Genomic DNA, 20,833 nt, shown 5'->3' with positions numbered 1-20,833 from the left:
GGTCTTACCAGAGACAACTTGAGAGTCTCCGTGAGGCCTCTGTTGCCACTCGATGGATCTGAAAGTTTCTTGCCCCATCTCGAGAAACTCTGGGATTACCCCTTTCAATGTAAATTGAAGCCCGATTTCTCTGCATTCACTCAAGAGCAATCACGACCTTTCCCTTGCAACTTGACTTCCCTGAGGCAATAGAGTGTCAACCAGAGTTTCCCTTCGTAAGTCAAAAGGAAAGTCAAATGTCCAACCGCAACTCGCCAAAAAACACGAGAAGCCACAGAAAAGACACAGGAGGCCCTTCTCTTCCTCCAGTGCCAGAAGAGCAATTTCGAGTTAAGTTCTCTCTTGACATATGATAGGAGGATTGAATTCCTATTTACAATTCAAGGGGCTCCCAGAATAACCGTCTTCAATTGAGAGAAAAGAGTTTCTTTCCACACCTCAAGAAGGGCTCCGTATTCCCAACCTCCTCACGATATGAGCGTTCAAACCCTGCTTCAACTCACGAGGAATCCTTTCCTCTTCTCCCACCACAAGAGGAGGTTGATTTCTCCTATGAATCTCGAATGCACTCCCCTGGATCCTGCTGTAAGTATAAAGGACTCTGAGTTCCTGCTCCAATTGAGTTAGGTCCAGATGCTCATGTAAATCTCCAAGGGAACACCGACTATGACATCAAAACATGAAGGAACACATGACAACCATGTTGAGCCTGTAGAAAAATCCTTATGAACAGCCTTATCACGAACAGGAGGCCTAATTCCCCTTTTACAACTCGACAGGAAAGCAGAATTCCATGGCTCAAATAGAGATGAAACCTGATTCCCCATTAGAACATTAATAGCAACCCCGTGATTCCTTTCACCACTGGAGAGGAACACACAGTTGACTGACTCAAAGGTGGATGAGGCCGTATTCCTCTGCTGCGCCCGAGAGGAAACCCAAGGTTGCCCTTCCAACACGATAGGAGACCTCACTTCCCTGGGTCAACACGAGTGAGTTCCTGAGTACACTGTCGCAACTCGAGAAGTATCCCAAGCTTCCAGCCACAACTCTAGAAAAACCACAAGATTCTCCCCTCAAAGTGAGATGAGAAATTTCTCCACTACAGAGTCTCAAGAGATATCCCACATTTCCGCTTGAACCTCAACGGGTACTTGACACCATTTATGCGACTCAAAAACTACCCGACATATCCGTCCCCACTGGAGAGGAGCACACAATTTTCGGACTCAACACTGGATCAGGCTCTATTCCCATTTCACATCTCAAGAGTAATCCCGAAGTACCCCTTTCAACACGAAAGGAGACCTGAATTCCCTGAAGCAAAACGAACAAGTTCTTCTGTCCCCGTAGCAACTCAAGAGAGACCCAAAGTTTACCGCCGCAACTTTAGAAAAACCGCTAGATTCTGCCCTCAAGCGAGATGAGGAACATTTCCGTTGTAGATTCTTAAAAGAAGGCCCACATTCCTGCATGAAACAGCTCACGTTACGTAAAATTCTTTACGTTACTCAAAAATTATACAGACCTAACCCGCCCCAATCGAGAGGAACAGCGAGTTTCCCGCCACAACTGACAAAGTGCCCGTTTTCCAGTCCTCTTTTCCAGATGACAGCCGTATCCACTGCTTTGTCTGGAATGGAAACCGGACGTTCCCGTCGCACAGTATGAGGATGGTGGAACCATCTTGAAACTCAGCAGAATCCCTGGGATTTCAAAACACACTTGGAAAAGGTACCGATTTCTCCATCCACTCGAGATATTTTCTTATTCAACTGCACATATTCAAATGTATCCTCGAGTATCAACTCACTAGACGGGAGGAGACCTGACTCCCCGAGCATTCTCAATACAAACTCCAGGTACGAGTTCAACTCGACTGTGGCCTAACACCTCTTATACAAATCGAGAAGATATCGGAGTTCCATTTCTGAACACGAGACGAGTTCTGACTCCCCGTTGAATTAGAGAGCAACCCCTAGAACCCTTTTGCTTGAGGAGGAATCCTGAGTGAAAAGAACTCGAATCTAGATGCAGGCCTATTTCTCTGCAGCGACTCTAAAGGCATCCCCAGGTTCCCCTTGCAAATGGAAATGCGTTCTGACTTCCCTGAGACAACACGAGAGGCTCCCTGATATTCCCACTGTTACTCGAGAGGATCTGCACACTTCCAGCAGCAACTCGAGAAAAACCTCGAGGTTCATCTTTCACAGCTAGATGAGGCCATTTTCTCCTGCAGCACATAGACCGAAGCCCAGAGTTCCTTCCGCAAATTGGATATGAGTTTTGAATTCCTTGAAACAACTTAAGGCTCGCCCATAGATACCCGTCCCAAAGAGAGAAGAAAACCGAATTTCATGCCACAATTTAAGAGAAGCCCCATGGTCACACCTCAGCTGAAGAAAATGGGCCATTCCAATTTCAATTGAAGAGGAATCCCAACTTCCCCTCGCACCACGTGTCGAGTCCTGTCACATCAATTGACACTCGATGGCAACCCCGTGGATCCTGCAAAAGGTCAAAGGACTCCAAGTTCACACTGAACTAGAGATGAGCCATGATGCGCTTAATGCTGCTCTTGTGGAACACGGATTATCACCTCCCAACATTATCTGTGGCATGAATCCCCCGCTGAGACTCTCCAAACAGCCCACGTTTCCCACTTGAAAAGACACCAGACCTGACAATCCTTTTAAACTCGGGAGGAAAGCAGAGTTTCATTCTCAAAAACGACTAGGCCTGACTCCTCACTGGCAACTTAATAACAACCCCACGATCTATGTGGCCACTAGAGAGGAACTCTGAGTTTACCCACTCCAGTCTAAATGAGGCTCTCATGCCCTGCATCGAATCAAAAGGATTCACGAGGTTCCAATTTCAACAGGAAAGCCGATCTGACTTCTCTGAAGCAAAACTAGCGAGTTCCAGTGGTTCCTGTCCTAACTCGAGAAGACCCCTATGCTTTAAGACGCAACTCGCGAAAAACCATTAAATACTCCACTCCACAGGACACGATGTCCCTTTCCAGTGCAGCGTCTTAAGAGAAATCCCACATTCCCTCTTAAACCCGAAAGGTTACTCGGCACCCTATACACAACTCAAGAAGTTAACCGAGATACCCCGAACAACTCGAGAGGAGCAGGGAGGTTCCTGTCACAGCTCAAGAAGAGACCCGTTTTCCAGTTATCATCTCCCGGTGAGGATGGATTCCTCTGCTTCGTCTGGAAATTAATCCTGATGTTCCCGACGAAACTGAAGAGGAGGCCAATCTCCCCTTGAAACTCGAGAGGACCCCGGGAATTCGTGCCACAATTCAAAAAGACACTGATATCCCCATCCGCTCGACATAAAGACTGATTCCTCTATACCGATTCAAAGAGAACCCCAGGGATCAACTAACACCACAGAGGGAGGCCTGACTTCCCAGGTGCATCATGGAGAAAAAACCCCAGGACAGAAATGCAACTCGACATGAGGCCTCCCACCTCTTTTATAACTCGAAAAGATAGTGGAGTTCCATGCCTCAACAAGAGACATGGCATTACTCCCTTGTTGAAACTTCATAGGATCACTGAGATCCTTGTCGGAAATGGAGAGGCACCCTGAGGACTGTGCCTCAACGCCAGATGAGACCCTATTCCCCTGCACTGCCTCGAAAGGCATTCCAAAGCCTCCTCACACATCAAAGTATTCTGGTCTTCCCAGAGACAACTTGCTAGGCTCCGTGAGGCCCCTGTTGTCACGCGAGGGATCCAAAAGTTTCCTGCCCCATCTCTTGAAACTCTTTGGGATTACCCCTTTCAATGTAAATTGAAGATCGATTCCTGTGCATTGACTCGAGAGCAAATACGATCTTCCCCTCGCAACTTGACTTCCCTGAGGTAACAGTGTGTCTACCTTAGTTCCCCATCGTAAGACGAAAGGAAAGCCAAACGTCCAACCGCAACATGCCAAAAACCACGAGATGCCCCAGGACGTCACAGGAGGCCCTTTTGTTCCTGCAGCGCCTGAAGAGCAATCCCGAGTGGAGTTCTCTCTTGACATATGATCAGTTCAGTTCAGTTAAGTCACTCAGTCGTGTCCGACTCTCCTCGACCCCATGAATCACAGCACACCAGGCCTCTCTGTCCATCACCAACTCCCGGAGTTCACTCAAACTCATCTCCACAGAGTCGGTAATGGCATCCAGCCATCTCATTCTTGTTCGTCCCCTTATCCTCCGAACCCCAGCCTTTCCCACCATCAGAGACTTTTCCAGTGAGTCAACTCGCTGCATGAGGTGGCCAAAGTATTGCAGTTTCAGCTTTAGCATCAGTCCTTCCAATGAACACCCAGGACTGATCTCCCTTAGAATGGACTGGTTGGATCTCCTTGCGATACAAGGGACACTCAAGAGTCTTCTCCAGCACCACAGTTCAAAAGCATCAGTTCTTCGGTGATCAGCTTTCTTCACAGTCCAACTCTTACATCCATACATGACCATGGGAAAAACCATAGCCTTGACTAGACGGACCTTTGTTGGCAAAGTAATGTCTCTGCTTTTTAATATATTACCAAGGTTGGTCATAACTTTTCTTCGATAGGAGGCTTGAGTTCCTATTTAAAATTCAAGGGGCTCCCAGAATATCCGTCTTCAATTGAGAGAAAACTTGAGTTACTATCCAAACCTCAAGAAGGGCTCCGTATTCCCAACCTCACGATATAAGCATTCAAACCCTGCTTCAACTCAAGAGGAATTCTTTCCTCTTCGCCCACCACAAGAGGAAGCCGGTTTCTCCTAGGAATCTCGAATGCACTGCCATGGATCCTGCTGTAAGTATAAAGGACTCTGAGTTCCTCCTCCAATCGAGGTAGGTCCTGATGCTCAAGCAAAGCTCCAAGGGAACACCGACTATGACATCACAACATGATGGGATACATGACAACCATGCTGAGCCTGTAGAAAAATCCTAATGAACCGCTTTATCACGAACAGAAGGCCTGATTCCCCTTTTACAACTCGATAGAAAAGCAGAATTCCATGCCTCAAATCGAAACGAAACCTGACTCCAGAGTAGAATCTTCATAGCAACCCCGAGATCTCTTTCGCCACTGGAGAGGAACACACAGTTCACCGACTCAAAGCTGGATGAGGCCGTATGCCTCTGCTGGGCCTCGACAGGAATCCCAAGGTTTCCCTTCCAACACGATAGGAGACCTGATTTCCCTGGGTCAACTCGAGTGAGTTCCTGAGTTCCCCATCACAACTCGAGAAATAACCCAAGCTTCCAGCTGCAACTCAAGAAAAACCACAAGATTCTCCCCTGAAAGTGAGATGAGAAAAATTTCCTCTGCAGAGTCTGAAGAGAAATCCCACATTACCGCTTCAACCTCGAACGGGTACTTGACACCCTTTATGTGACTCAAAAACTACCTGACATAGCCATCGCCACTGGAAAGGAGAACACCATTTTCGAACTCAACACTAGATAAGGCTCTATTTTTATTCCACATCTCAAGAGTAATCCCGAAGTACCCCTTTCAACATGAAAGGAGAACTGACTTCCCTGAAGCAACACGAGCGAGTTCCTATGTCCCCATCGCAACCTGATAGATACACCAAGGTTACCACCACAACTCGAGAAAAACCACAAGATTCTGCCCTCAAGGCGAGATGAGGAACATTCCTGTTGCAGATTCTCAAGAAAAGTCCCACATTCCCGCATGAAAGAGGACACATTACTTAACGTCATTTATGTGACTCAAAAATTACAGCGACTTACCCAGCCCCAATTCAGAGGAACAGCGAGTTTCCCGCCACAACTGACAAAGTGCCCCGTTTTCCAGTCCTCTTTTCCAGAGGACAGCCGTATCCACTGCTTTGTCTGGAATGGAAGCTTGACATTCCGGTCGTAAAGTATGAGGAGGTGTGTACCATCTTGAAACTCAGCAGAATCCCTGGGATTTCAAAACACACTTGGAAAAGTTACTGATTTGCCCACCCACTCGAGATATTGTCTAATTCCTCTGCACAGATTCAAATGTATCCTCGAGTGTCAACTCACTAGACGGAAGGAGACCTGACTCCCCGAGCATTCTCAATAAAACCTCCAGGTACAAATGCATCTCGACTGTGGCCTAACACCCCTTTTAAATTCGGGATGAAAGAGGAGTTTCATGTCTGAAAACGAGACGAAGACTGACTCCCCAGGTGAATTTTGAGAGCAACCCCGAAAACCCTGTTGCTACTGGAGAGGAATCCTTAGTTAAAAGGACTCGAATCTAGATGCAAACCTATTTCTCTGCAGCGACTCCAAAGGAATCCCGAGGTTCCCCTTGCAAAAGCATAGGCGTTCTGATTCCCAGGGAAAACAGGGGAGGCTCCCAGATAGTCCCTTCAGTACTCAAGTGGACCACCACACTTCACGCAGCAACTCATGAAAAACATCTAGATTCCTGTTTTAAAGCAAGATTTAGCCCTTTTTTTTCCTGCAGCACATTGACAGTAGTCCCGTGTTCCTTCTCCATTTTCAATATGAGTTTTGAATTCCTTGATGCCACTAAAGGTTCGCCCAGAGATACCCGTCCCATGAGAGATGAAAACCGAATTTCCCGACACAATTTTAGAGAAGCCCTGTGGTCACACCTCACCTGAAGTTAATGGGCTATTCCACTTTCAACTGAAGAGGAATCCCAACTTTCCCTCGCACCACTTGTCGAGTCGTGTCACATGTTTTGACACTCGAGTTCAACTGCATGGATCCTGCAGTAAGGTCAAAAGACTCCGAGTTCACACGGCTCTAGAGATGAGTCACTTTGCGCTTGAAGCAGCTCCATTGGAACACGGATTATCACCTCCCAGCTCGATCTGAGGCATGATTCCCCTGCTGAGACTCTCAGATAAAGTCCATGTTTTCCCCTTTAAAAGACAGAAGACCTGACAATCGTTTTAAACTCTGGGGGAAAGTAGAGTTCCATCGTCAAAAAAGACTAGGCCTGCCTCCCCACTGGAAACTTCAAGATCCCTGTGGCCACTGGAGAGGAACACTGACTTAACCCTCTCAAGTCAAAATGTGGCCCTCATGTCCTGCAGCGACTCGAAAGGAATCCCGAGGTTCCACTTTCAACGGGAAAGCAGACGCGAATTTTCTGAAGCAAAATTAGAATCGGATGCTTCCTGTCATAACTGGAGAAGACATCCAAGCGTCAAGACGCAACTCGAGAAAAACCATATAATTCTCCACTCTACGCGACAGGACGCCCCTTTCCAATGCAGCTTCTTAAGAGAAAGCCCACAATCCCTCTTCAAACGCGAAAGGATACCCAGCCCCCTATATGCAACTCAAGCAGTTCACCATGATACCCGGCCAAACTGGAGCGGAGCAGCAAGGTTTCTGCCACAGTTCAAGAAGAGACCCGTTTTCCTCTTGTAATTGCCAGGTAAGGATCGATTCTGCTGCTTCTTCTGGAAATTTATCCCAATGTTCCCATTGAATCTGAAGAGGAGGCCGATTTCCCCTTTAAACTAGAGAGGACCCCTGGGAGTCTTGCCACAATTCAAAAAGAAACCGATTTCCTTATCCGCTCGACATAAGTACCAATTCCACTCAACAGATTCAAACAGAATCCCAGGAATCAACTAACAGCACAGAAGGAGGTCTGACTTCCCAGGTGCATCATGGAGAAAAAGCCCCAGGAGAGAAATGCAACTCGGCATGAGGCCTCCCGCCCCTTTTAAAACTCGAAAAGATAGGGGAGTTCCATACCTCAACAAGAGATGTGGCATAACTCCCCTGTTGAAACTTCATAGGATCACTGAATTCCTTGTCGGAACTGGAGAGGCACATTCAGCTTAGCGCCTCCACTCCAGATGAGACCCTATTCCCCTGCACTGATTCGAAAGTCATCCCAAAGTCTCCTCACAGATCAAAAGATTTCAGACTCCCAGAGATAACTTGAGAGGCTCTTGAGGCCCGACCCATGTTAAGCCTAGAGAAAAGCCCTAATGAACCACCTGACCATGAAAGGAGGACTGCTTCCCCTTTTACAACTCGAAAGGAAAGCAAAATTCCGTGCTTCAAATTGAGACGAAATCTGATTTCCCAGTAGAAACTTCAGAGCAACACGGAGATTACCGTCACCACTGGAGGGGAAAACACAGTTGACCGACTCAACGCTGGATGGGCCCTATTCCTCTGTTGCACCTCAAGAGGAATCCCGCGGTTTCTCTTCAAACATGATAGTAGGCCTGACTTCCCTGGGACAACATGAGCAAGTTCCTGAGGTCCTCTTCATAACTCCAGAGAGACTAAAAGCTACCCACCGCAACTCGAAAGAAACCAAAAGATTCGCCCATCAATGGGAGATGAGGAAATTTTTGGCTGCAAAGTCTCAAGAGAAATCCCAAATTCCCGCTTGAAACTTGTAGGGGTACTTGACACTATTTATGCGACTCAAAATTTCTCCGACATAACAGGCACCACTGAGGAAGAGCACAACATTTACTTACACAATGATAGATTCGGCCCTATTCCTCTGCTGCTCCACGGTAAGAATACCGTGGTTCCTGTTCCAAAACGAAAGGAGACCAGACTTCCTTGGGACAACACCAGCGAGTTCCTGAGATCCCAGTCACAAGTCGAGAGAGACTACAAGTTACGGGCCACAACTGGAGGAAAGCCAGAAGATTCGCCCATCAATGCGAGATGAGGAAATTTTCTGCTGCAAAGTCTCAAGAGATATCCCACATCACCGCTTGAAACTCGTAGGGGTACTTGACACCCTTTATGTGACTCAAAACTTCCCCGAAATAACCAGCCCCACTGAGGAAGAGCACACAATTTACCTACATAAGGTTAGATTCAGCCCTATTCCTCTGCTGCTCCATGGGAAGAATACCGTGGTTCCTGTTCCAACAAGAAAGGAGACCACATTTCCCTGGGACATCACGAGCGAGGTCCTGAGGTCCCCGTGGCAACTCGAGAGGAACCCTAAGCTTCCCGCCGTAACTCGAAAAAAAACGCAAGATTCCCCATCAATGCGAGATGAGGAAGTGTTCTGCTGCAGAGTCTCAAAAGAAATCCCACTATGCCGCTTGAAACTCATAGGGGTACTTGACACCATTTATGCGACTCAAAAAGTTCCCAGACTTAGCTGTCCCCATTGGAGAGGAGAACACAATATACAGACTCATCCTTACATGAGGTCCTATTCCCATTCCACGCCTCGAGAGTAATCCCGAAGCTCTCCTTGCAACACGAAAGGAGACCTGTCATCCCTGAAGAAACACGAGTGAGATCCTGAGATCCCGGTCGTAATTCGAGAGAGACTACAAGCTTCCCACCACAACTCGAGAAAAACCATAAGATTCCCCCATCAATGCGAGAAGAGGAAATTTTCTGAAATCCCACATTCCCGCTTGAAATTCGAAAGGGTACTTGACACCCTTTCTGCGACACGAAAAGCTCCATAATTAAGCCGTCCCCACAGGAGAGGAGCACACAATTAAAGGACTCATCTCTAGATGAGGCCCAATTCCCATTCCACGCCTCAAGAGGAATCCCGAAATTCCTCTTCCAACACGAAAGGAGCCCTGAATTTCCTGGGGAAACACGAGCGAGTTCCTCAGATCCCCGTCACAATTCGAGAGGGACCCGAAGCTTCCCGCCCCAACTCGAGGAAAACCACAAAATTCTGCCCTCAAAGCGTGATGAGGAACATTTCGGTTGCAGATTCTCAGAAGAAATCCCACATTCCAGGTGGCAAAACTACAGGTTACTTTACATCCTTAATGCGACTCAAATATTACAAGACATAAACCGCCCCAAACTGAGAGGAACACTGTTTCTTGTCACAACTGACAAAGTGCCCCGTTATCCAGTCCTGTTATCCAGATGACAGTAGATTCACCTGCTTTGTCTGGAATGGAATCCAGACGTTCCTGTTGCACTGTACGAGGAGGCCGGGCCCAACTTGAAACTAGGGAGGATCAGGAGGGTTTCAAATCACAATTGGAAAAGGAACCAATGTCCCCACCCACTCTAGATATTGTCTGATTCCACGGCACAGATTCAAATGTATCCTCGAGTATCAACTTACAAGACGAATGGAGACCTGACTCCCCGAGAATTCTTGATACAATCTCCATTTACAAATTCAACTCGACTGTGGTCTAACAACCCTTTTACAAATCGAGAAGAAAGTGGAGTTCCATGCCTGAACACGAGAAGAGCCCTGACTCCCCAGGTGAAAGTTGAGAGCAACTCCAAGATCCATATCCCCACTGGAGGGGAACACACAGTTGACAAAATCAACACTAGATATGGCCCTATTCATCTGCTGCACTTGGAGAGGAATCCCGAGGTTCCCCTTCCAACATGATAGGAGAACGTACTTCCCTAGGGCAACACGATTGATTTCCTGATTCCCCAGTCACAAGTCGAGAAGAACCCCAAGCTTCCCGCCGCAACTCGAGAAAAGTCACAAGACTCCCCCATCAATGCGAGATGAGGAATATTTCTGCTGCAGAGTCTCAGGAGAAAGCACACATTCCCGCTTGAAACATGAACGGGTACGTCACACTGTTTATACGACTCAAAAAGTTCCCTGACATAGCAGTCCCCAGGTTGAGGAGCACACAATTTACCGACTCAACCTTAGATGAGGCCCTATTCCCATTCCACCCCTCGAGGGTAATCCCGAAGCTCTCTTGCAAAACGAAAGGAGATCTGACCTCACTGAAGCAACACGAGTGAATTCCTGAGTTCCCCGACATAACTCAAAAGAGACCACATGCTTCCCGCCACAACTCGAGGAAAATCAAAGATTCCCCATCAATGCGAGATGAGGAATATTTCTGCTGCAGAGTCTCAAGAGAAACCCCACATTCCCGGTTTAAATTCGAACAGATACTTGACACCTTTACTTCGACACAAAAAGCTCCCTGATTAAGCCGTCCCCACAGGAGAGGAGCACACAGTTAACGGACTCATCTCTAGATGAGGCCCAATTCCTATTCCACGCCTCGAGAGGAATCTCTAAATTCCCCTTCCAGCACGAAAGGAGACCTGAATTTCCAGGGTCAATGGGAGCAAGTTCCTGAGGTCCCCGTCGCAATTCGTGAGTGACCCCACGGTTCCTGCCGCAACTCAAGAAAAACCACAACATTCTTCCCTCAAGGAATGATGAGGAACTTTTCTGCTGCAGAGTCTCAAGAGAAATGGCACATTTCCACTTGAAACTCGTACGGTTACTTGACACCCTTTATGCAACCCAAAAAGTTCCCTGGCATAGCTGTGCCCAGTTCTGAGGAACACAGAATTTCCGAACTCAAAATTAGATCATGCATTATTCCCATTCCACGCCTCGAGAGTAATCCCGTAGCTCTCCTTGCAATACGAAAGGAGACCTGATTTCCCTGAAGACCACAAGTGAGTTCCTGAGGTCACCGTCGCAACTCGAGAGGGAACACAAGCTTCCCACCACAACTCGAGAAAAACCAAAGATTCAGCGCTCCAGGAAAGATGAGGAATTTATGCAATGCAGAGTCTCAGAAAAACTGCACATTCCCTCTTGAAACTCGAAAGAGTACTTGACACTCTTTATGTGACTCAAAACTTCCCTGACAGAACTGGCCCCACTGAGGCACACAATTCACCTACACAATGCTAGATTCGGCTCTATTCCTCTGCTACACCACGGGAAGAACACCGTGGTTCCCGTTCCAGCACGAAAGAAGACCAGACTTCCTTGGCACAACACAAGCGATTTCCTGAGGTCCCCATCGCAACTCGAGAGGAACATCAAGCTTCCCGATGTAAGTCGCAAAAAACCACAAGATTTCCCATCAATGTGAGATGAGGAAGTATTCTGCTGCAGAGTCTCAAGAGAAATCCCACATTCCTGCTTGAAATTCGTAGGGGTACTTGACACCCTTTATGCGACTCAAAAATTCCCTGACATAGCAGTCCCCACAGGAGAGGAGAACACAATATAAAGACTCATTCTTAGACGAGGCCCTATTCACACTTCACGCCTCGAGGGTAATCCAGAAGCTTTCCTTGCAACACGAAAGGAGCCCTGACTTCCAAGAAGCAACACGAGCAAGTTCTGTAGGTCCCCGTGGTAACTCGAAAGAGACTACAAGCTACCCGCCACTCTGAGTTCCCCCTCCAATCGAGGTAAGTCCTGAGGATATAGCAAAGCTCCAAGGTAAAACCGACTATGACATCACAACAGGACGGGAGACCTGACACCAATGCTGAGGCTATAGAAAAAGCCCTAATGAACCGCCTGATAATGACACGAGGACAGATTCCCCTTTTACAACTCGAAAGGAAAGCAGATTTCCATGCCTCAAATCGAGACGAAACCTGACCCCCCAGTAGAACGTTCATAGCAACCCAGATATCCCTGTCTCCACTGGAGAGGAACACACAGTTGACCGACTCAATGATAGATGCTGCCCTATTCCTCTACTGCGCCTAGAGAGGAATCCCGAGGTTTCCCTTCCAACACGATAGGAGACCAAACTTCCATGGGGCAACACGAGAGAGTTCCTGAGGTCCCCGACGCAACTCGAGAGGAACCCCAAACTTCCAGCTGCAACTTGAGAAAAACCACAAGATTATCCCTTCAATGCCAGATGAGGAAATTTTTCGTTGCAGAGTCTCAAGAGAAATCCCACATTCCCGCTTGAAATTCGAAAGGGTACTTGACACTCTATGCGACTCAAAAAGTACCCGACATAGCCGACCCCACTGGAGAGGAGCACACAAATTTCCGACTCAAAAGCAGAGGAGGCCCTATTCTCATTCCACGTCTGGAGAGTAATTCCAAACTACCCCTTTCAACAAGAAAGGATACCTGAATTCCCTGAAGGAACACGAGCGAGTTCCTAGGTCCCCATCGCAACTGGAGAGAGACACCAAGCTACCATCCGCAACTCGAGTAAAACAACAAGATTCTGCCCTCAAGGCGAGATGAGGAGCATTTCCGTTGCAGATTCTCAAGGGAAGTCCCACATTCCCGCGAGAAGATTCTTAACATCCTTTATGTGACTCAAAAATTACACTGACATACCCAGCCCCAATCAAGAAGAACACCAAGTTTCCCACCACAACTGACAAAGTGCCCCATTTTCCAGGCCGCTTTTCCAGATGACAGACGAATCCACAGCTTTGTCTGGAATGGAGACCGGACATTCTCGTCGCACAGTATAAGGAGGCTGGTACCATCTTGAAACTCAGCAGAATCCCCGGGATTTCAAAACACACATGGAAAAGGGACCGATTTCCCCAACCACTCGAGATATTGTCTAAATCCCCTGCACAGATTCAAATGTATCGTCGAGTATCAACTCACTAAATAAGTGGAGACCAGACTTCCCGAGCATTCTCAATACCATCTCCAGATACAAATTCAACAAGACTGTGACCTAACACACCTTTCACAAATCGAGAAGAAAGCAGAGTTCCATATCTTAACACAAATCGAGATCTGATCTCCAGGTGAATCTGGAGAGCAACCCTGAGAACCCTGTTGCTACTGGAGAGGAATCCTGAGTGAAACAGACTCGAATCTAGATACAGACCTCTTTCTCTGCAATGACTCCAAAGGTATCTCGAGGTTCCCCTTGTATGTGGAATGGCATTCTGACTTCCCTGAGACAACACAGGAGGCTCCCTGATATTCCCGTTGTTACTCGAGAGGATCAGCACACTTCCAGCAGCAACTCGAGAAAAACCTCAAGGTTCCTCTTTCAAAGCAAGATGAGTCCCTTTTTTTACTGCAGTGCACAGACAGTAGTCCAGAGTTCCTTCTCCAATTTGGATATGAGTTTATAATTCCTTGAAGCAACTTAAGGGTCGCCCAGAGATACCCGTCCAGATGAGAGAAGAAAACCGAATTTCCTGCCATAATTTAAGAGAAGCCCCGTGGTCACACCTCAACTGAAGATAATGGGCCATTTCACTTTCAGCTGAAGAGGAATCCCAACATTCCCTCGCACCAGGTGTCATGCCTGTCACATCAAATGACACTCGAGTGCAACCCCATGGATCCTGCAGCAAGGTCAAAGACTCCAAGTTCATACTCATCTAGAGATGATTTATATTGCGCTTAAACCAGCTCACGTGGAACACCGATTATCACCTCCCAACATGATCTGAGGCATGAATCCCCTGCTGAGAGTCTGGAAAATGTCTGAATATCCCCCTTGAAAAGACAGCAGACCTGACAATCCTTTTAAACTCGTGCGGAAATCAGAGTTCCATCTTCAACAAAGACTAGTCCTAACTCCTCAGTGGCAACTTCGTAGCAACCCCATGATCCCTGTGGTCACTGGAGAGGAATGCTGAGTTTACCCACTCCAGTTTAAAATGAGGCCTTCATGCACTGCAGGGACTCGAAAGGAATCCCGAGGTTCCACTTTCAACAGGAAAGCAGACCTGACTTCTCGGAAGCAAAACTAGCGAGTCCCAGTGGTTCCTGTCGTAACTCGAGAAGATTTCCAAGCTTCAAGACTCATGTCGCAAAAAACCATTAACGGCTCCACTCCACGCGACATGACCCCGCTTTCCAGTGCAGCGTGTTTAGAAAAATCCCACATTCGCTCTTCAAACTAGCAAGAATACTTAGCACCCTATACTCAACTCAAGAAGTCAACTGAGATACCCACCCAACTCTAGAGGAGCAGCGAGGTTCCTGCCACAGCTCAAGAAGAGACCCGTTTTCCACTTGTCATCTCCAGGTGAGAATCAATTCCCCTGCTTCGTTTGGAAATTAATCCCGATGTTCCCGTCGAATTTGAATAGGAGGCCCATCTCCCCTTGAAACTCGAGTGGACCCCGGGGAGGCATGGCAAAATTAAAAAATACATGGACATCCCCATCCGCTCAACATAAGGACTGATTCCAGTGTACCGATTCAAAGAGAACCCGCGGGATCAACTAACACCACAGAAGGAGGCCTGACTTCCCAGATATATCATGGAGAAAAAGTACCAGGACTGAAATGCAAATCGACATGAGATCTCCCACTACTTTGATAACTCATTAAGATAGCGGAGTTCCATGGCTCAAGAGACGTGGCATGACTCCCCTGTTGAAACTTCATAGGATCACTGAGATCTTTGTCGGAACTGGAGAGGCACCCTGAAGATAGCGCCTCAACTCCACATGAGACCCTATTCCCCTGCATTGCCTCGAAAGGCATCCCAAAGCCTCCTAACAACTCAAAGGATTCCTGTTTTCCCAGAGACAACTTGAGAGGATCCGTGAGGGCCTGTTGCCAGGCGTGGGTTTCGAACATTACCTGCCCCATCTAGAGAAACTCTTTGGGATTACCCCTTTCAATGCAAATTGAAGCCCGATTCCTCTGCATTCACTCGAGAGCAATCACGACCTTCTCCTCGCAACTTGACTTCCCTGAGGCAATAGAGTGTAAACCTGATGTGCACATCGTAATTCGAAAGGAAAGACAAACATTCCCCCACAACACGCCAAAGACCACGAGATGCCCCCAAGAAAGTCACATGAGGCCCTTTACTTCCTGCAGCGCATGAAGAGCAATCCTGAGATGAGTTCTCTCTTGACATACGATAGGAGGCTTGAATTCCTATTTGCAATTCAAGGGGCTTCCAGAATACCCGATTTCAATATCGAGAAAACTTGAGTTTCTTTCCACACCTCCAAAAGGGCTCCGTATTCCCAACCTCCTCACCATACGAGCGTTCAAACTTTGCTTCAACTCAATAGGAATCCTTTCCTTTTCTCCAACAACAAGAGGAGACCGCTTTCTCCTAGGAATCTCGAATGCACTCCCGTGGATCCTGCTGCAAGTATAAAGGACTCTGAGTTCCTCCTCCAATTGAGGTAGGTCTGATGATCTAGCAAAACTCCAAGGGAACACCGAATATGACATCACAACATGACGGTATACATGAAAACCATGCTGAGCCTGGAGAAAAAGCCTTATGAACCGCCTTATCACGACAGGAGGACTGATTCCCCTTTTACAACTTGATAGGAAGGCAGACTTCCATGCCTCAAATCGAGATGAAATCTGAATCCCCAGTAGAACCTTCATAGCAATCCCGAGATCCCTTTCGCCACTGGAGAGGAACACACCGTGGACAGACTGAAAGCTTTATGAGGCCGTATTTCTCTGCTGCACCTCCAGTGGAATCCCGAGTTTGCCCTTCCAACACAATAGGAGACTTGACTTCCCTGGGTCAACACGAGGGTGTTCCTGAGTTCCCCGTCGCAAATCGAGAAGTAACCCAAGCTTCCAGCCCCAACTCGAGAAAAACTACAAGATTCTCCCCTCAAAGTGAAATGAGAAAATTTTCCGCTTCAGAAACTCAAGAGAAATCCCACATTTCCGCTTCAAACTCGAATGGGTAATTGACACCCTTCAGGCTATTAAAAAATTACCGGACGTAGCCGTCCCCACTGGAGAGGAGGACACAATTTTTGGACTCACCACTATATGAGGCTCTATTTTTATTCCACGTTTCAAGAGTAATCCCGAAGTACCCCTTCCAACACGAGAGGAGACCTGACTTCCCTGAAGTAACAAGAGCGAGTTCCTGTTTCCCCATCGCAACTCGAGAGAGACTGCAAGGTTCCCGCCGCAACTCGAGAAAAACCACAAAATTCTGCCCTCAAGGCGAGATGAGGAACATTTCCGTTGCAGATTCTCAAGGGAAGTCCCACATTCCTGCAAGAAACAGGACACGTTACTTAACATCTTTTATCTGATTCAAAAATTACAGCGACCTAGAGATCAATCCTGGATGTTCATTGGAGGGACTGATGCTAAAGCTGAAACTGCAATACTTTGGCCACCTCATGCGACGAGTTGACTCACTGGAAAAGACTCTGATGCTGGGAAAGGTTGGGGGCGGGAGGAAAAGGGGACGACGGAGAATGAGATGTCTGGATGGCATCACCGACTCTGTGGACATGAGTTTGAGTGTACTCCTAGAGTTGGTGATGGACAGGGAGGCCTGGCGTACTGTAATTCATGGGGTCGCAGAGAGTCGGACACGACTGAGCGACTGAACTGAACTGAACTGAACCCCGCCCCAATCGAGAGGAATAGCGATTTTCCCACCACAACTGACAAAGTGTCCCATTTTCCGGTCCTCTTTTCTAGATGATAGCCGAATCCACTGCTTTGTCTGGAATTGAAACCGGACGTTCCCGTCGCACAGTATGAGGAGGCTGGTACCATCGTGAAACGCTGCAGAATCCCTGGGATTTCAAAACACACTTGGAAAAGGTACCGATTTCCCCACCCCCTCGAGATATTGTCTAATTCCTCTGCACAGATTCAAATGTATCCTTGAGTATCAACTCACTAGACGAGAGGAGACCTGACTCCCCGAGCATACTCAATACAATCTCCAAGTACAAATCCAACTCGACTGTGGCCTAACACCCTTTTACAAATCAAGAAGAAAGCAGAGTTCCATGTCTGAACATGAGACGAGGCCTGACTCCCACGGGAATCTGGAGAGCAACCCCGAGAACTCTCTTGCTACAGGAGAGGAATCCTGAGTGAAAAAGACTCGAATCTAGATGCAGACGTATTTCTGTGCAGCGACTCCAAAGGTATCCTGATGTTCCCCTTGCACATGGAAAGGCGTTCTGACTTCCCTGGGACAACACGGGAGGCTCCCTGATATTCCCGTTGTTAATCGAGAGCATCAGCACACATCCAGCAGCAACTCGAGAAAAACCTCGAGGTTCCTCTTTCAAAGAAGGTTGAGGCCCTTTTATTCCTGCAGCACATAGAGAGAAGTCCAGAGTTCCTTCTCCAAATTGGATATGAGTTTTGAATTCCTTGAAGCAACTGAAGGGTCGCCCACAGATAACTGTCCCAATGAGAGAAGAAAACGGAATTTTTGGCCACAATTTAAGAGTAGCCCCGTGGTCACACTTCAGCTGAATAAAATGGGCCATTCCACTTTCAGCTGAAGGGGAATCCCAACTTCCCCTCTCACCACGTGTGGAGTCCTGTCACATCAATTGACACTAGACGGCAACCAGGTGGATCGTGCAGCAAGGTCAAAGGACTCCGAGTTCACACTCAACTAGAGATGAATCATGTTGCTCTTAAAGCAGCTCCTGTGGAACACCGATTTTCACAACCCAACGTGATCTGAGCCATGAATCCCCTGCTGAGACTCGAAAAAGCCCATTTCCCACTTGAAAAGACAGCAGACCTGACCATCCTTTTAAATTCCGGTGGAAAGCAGAGTTCAATCCTCAACAAAGACTAGACCTGACACCTCAGTGGCAACTTCAGAGCAACCCCCAGATCCCTGTGGCCACTGGAGAGGAACACTGAGTTTATACACTCCAGTCTAAATGAGGCCCTCATGCCCTGCAGCGACTTGAAAGGAATCCCGAGATTCCAGTTTCAACAGGAAAGCCGACCTGATTTCTCTGAAGCAAAACTAGCAAGGTCCAGTAGTTCCTGTCATTACTCGAGAAGACCTCCAAGCTAAAAGACGCAACTCGCGAAAAACCATTAAATGCTCCACTCCACGTGACACAACGCCCCTTTCCAGTGCAGCGTCTACAGAGGAATCCCACATTCGCTCTTCAAACTCCAAAGGATACTCGGCTCCTTATACGCAACTCAAGAAGTTAACCGAGATACCCGGCCCAACTCGAGAGGAGCATCGAGGTTCCTGCCACAGCTCAAGAAGAGACCCGTTTTCCACTTGTCATTTCCAGGTGTGGATCCATTCCCCTGCTTTTTCTGGAAATTAATCCCGATGTTCCCGACGAATCTGAAGAGGAGGCCGAACTCCCCTTGAAACTCGAGAGGACCCGGGGGAGTCGTGCCACATTTCAAAAAGACATGGACATCCCCATCCGCTCGACATAAAGATTGATTCCACTGTACCGATTCAAAGAGAACCCCGAGGATCAACTAATACCACAGAGGGAGACATGACTTCCCAGGTACCTCATGGAGAAACAGCCCGAGGACAGAAACGCAAATCAATATGAGGACTCACACCTCTTTTATAACTCGAAAAGATAAGCGGATTTCCATGCCTCATTAAGAGACGTGGCATGACTCCCCTGTTGAAACGTCATAGGAGCACTAAGATCCTTGTCTGTCCTGGAGAGGCACCCTGAGGATGGCGCCTCAACTCCCCATGAAACCCTCTCCACTGCATTGCCTCAAAAGGCATCCCAAAGATTCCACACAACTCAAAGGATTCCGGGCTTACCAGAGACAACTTGAGAGGATCCGTGAGGCTCTGTTGCCACACTTGGCTTTCTAAAGTTTCCTGCCCCATTTCGAGGAACTCTTTGGGATTAACCCTTTCAATGCGAATTGAAGCCCGTTTCCTTTGCATTCACTCGAGAGCAATCATGACCTTCCCCTCGCAACTTGACTTCCCTGAGGTAACAGAGTGTCAACCTGAGTACCCCGTCGTAGGTCAAAAGGAAAGACAAATGTCCCCCAGGAACTCGCCAAAAACTACGAGATGCCCCAAGAACGTCACAGGAGGTACTTCACTTTCTGCAGACCCTGAAGAGTAATCCCGAGACGAATTCTCTCTTGCCATACGATAGGAGGCTTCAATTCCTATGTACAATTCAAGGGGCTCCCAGAATCCACGTTTCAATTGAGAGAAAACTTGAGTTTCTTTCCAGACCTCAAGAAGGGCTCCGTATTCCCAACCTTCTCACGATATGAGCGTTCAAACCCTGCTTCAAATTAAGAGGAATCCTTTCCTCTTCTCCCACCACAAGAGGATGGCTCTTTCTCCTATGAATCTCGAATTCACTCACGTGGATCCTGCTGCAGAAATAAAGGACTCTGAGTACCTCCTCCAATCGAGGCAGAACTCCAAGGAAACCGACTATGACATCACAACGTGACGGGATACATGATAATCATGCTGAGCCTGTAGAAAAAGCCTTATGAACCGCCTTATCACGACAGGAGGACTCATTCCCCTTTTACAACTCGATAGGAAATCAGAATTCCATGCCTCAAATCCAGACAAAATGTGATTCCCCAATAGAACCTTCATAGCAACCCCGAGATGCCTTTCGCCACTGGAGAGGAACACACAGTGGACAGACTCAAAGTTGGATGAGGCCGTATTCCTCTGCTGCGCCTCGAGAGGAATCCCGAGGTGGCCCTTCCAACACAATAGGAGACCTGATTTCCTTCGTCAACACGAGTGGGTTCCTGTGTTCACCGTCACAACTAGAGAATTACCCCAGGCCTCCAGCCCCAATTCGGGAAACCACAAGATTCTCCCCCCAAATTTTGATGAGAAAAATTTCGGCTGCAGAATCACAAGAGAAATCCCACATTCCCGCTTGAACCTCAAACGGGTACTTGACACCCTTTATGTGATTAAAAAACTATCCGACATAGCCATCCCCACTGGAGAGGAGCACACAATTTTCAGACTCAATAGATGAGACTCTATTTCCATTCCACGTCTCAAGAGTAATCCCAAAGGACCCCTTCCAACATGAAAATAGACCTGACTTCCCTGAAGCAACAGGAGCGAGTTCCTCTGTCCCCATCGCAAATCCAGAGAGATCCAAGTTTCCCGCCACAACTCGAGAAAAATCACAAGATTCTGATCTCAAGACGAAATGAGGAACATTTCCGTTGCAGATCCTCAAGAGTAGGCCCATATCCCTGCATGAAACAGGACGCGTTATTTAATATCCTTTATGTGACTCAAAAATTACAACAAACTAACCCACCCCAATCGAGAAGAACAGCTAGTTTCCCACCACAACGGACAGAGTGCCCCGTTGTTCAGTCCTCTTTTCCAAATGACAGCCGAATCCACTGCTTG

Source organism: Moschus berezovskii, chromosome 14 (assembly GCF_049115385.1).
Source record: "Moschus berezovskii isolate FMDL1 chromosome 14, NW_MosBer_1.0, whole genome shotgun sequence".
NCBI classification, from domain to species: Eukaryota; Metazoa; Chordata; class Mammalia; order Artiodactyla; family Moschidae; genus Moschus; species Moschus berezovskii.
This window is presented reverse-complemented; position numbering follows the sequence as displayed.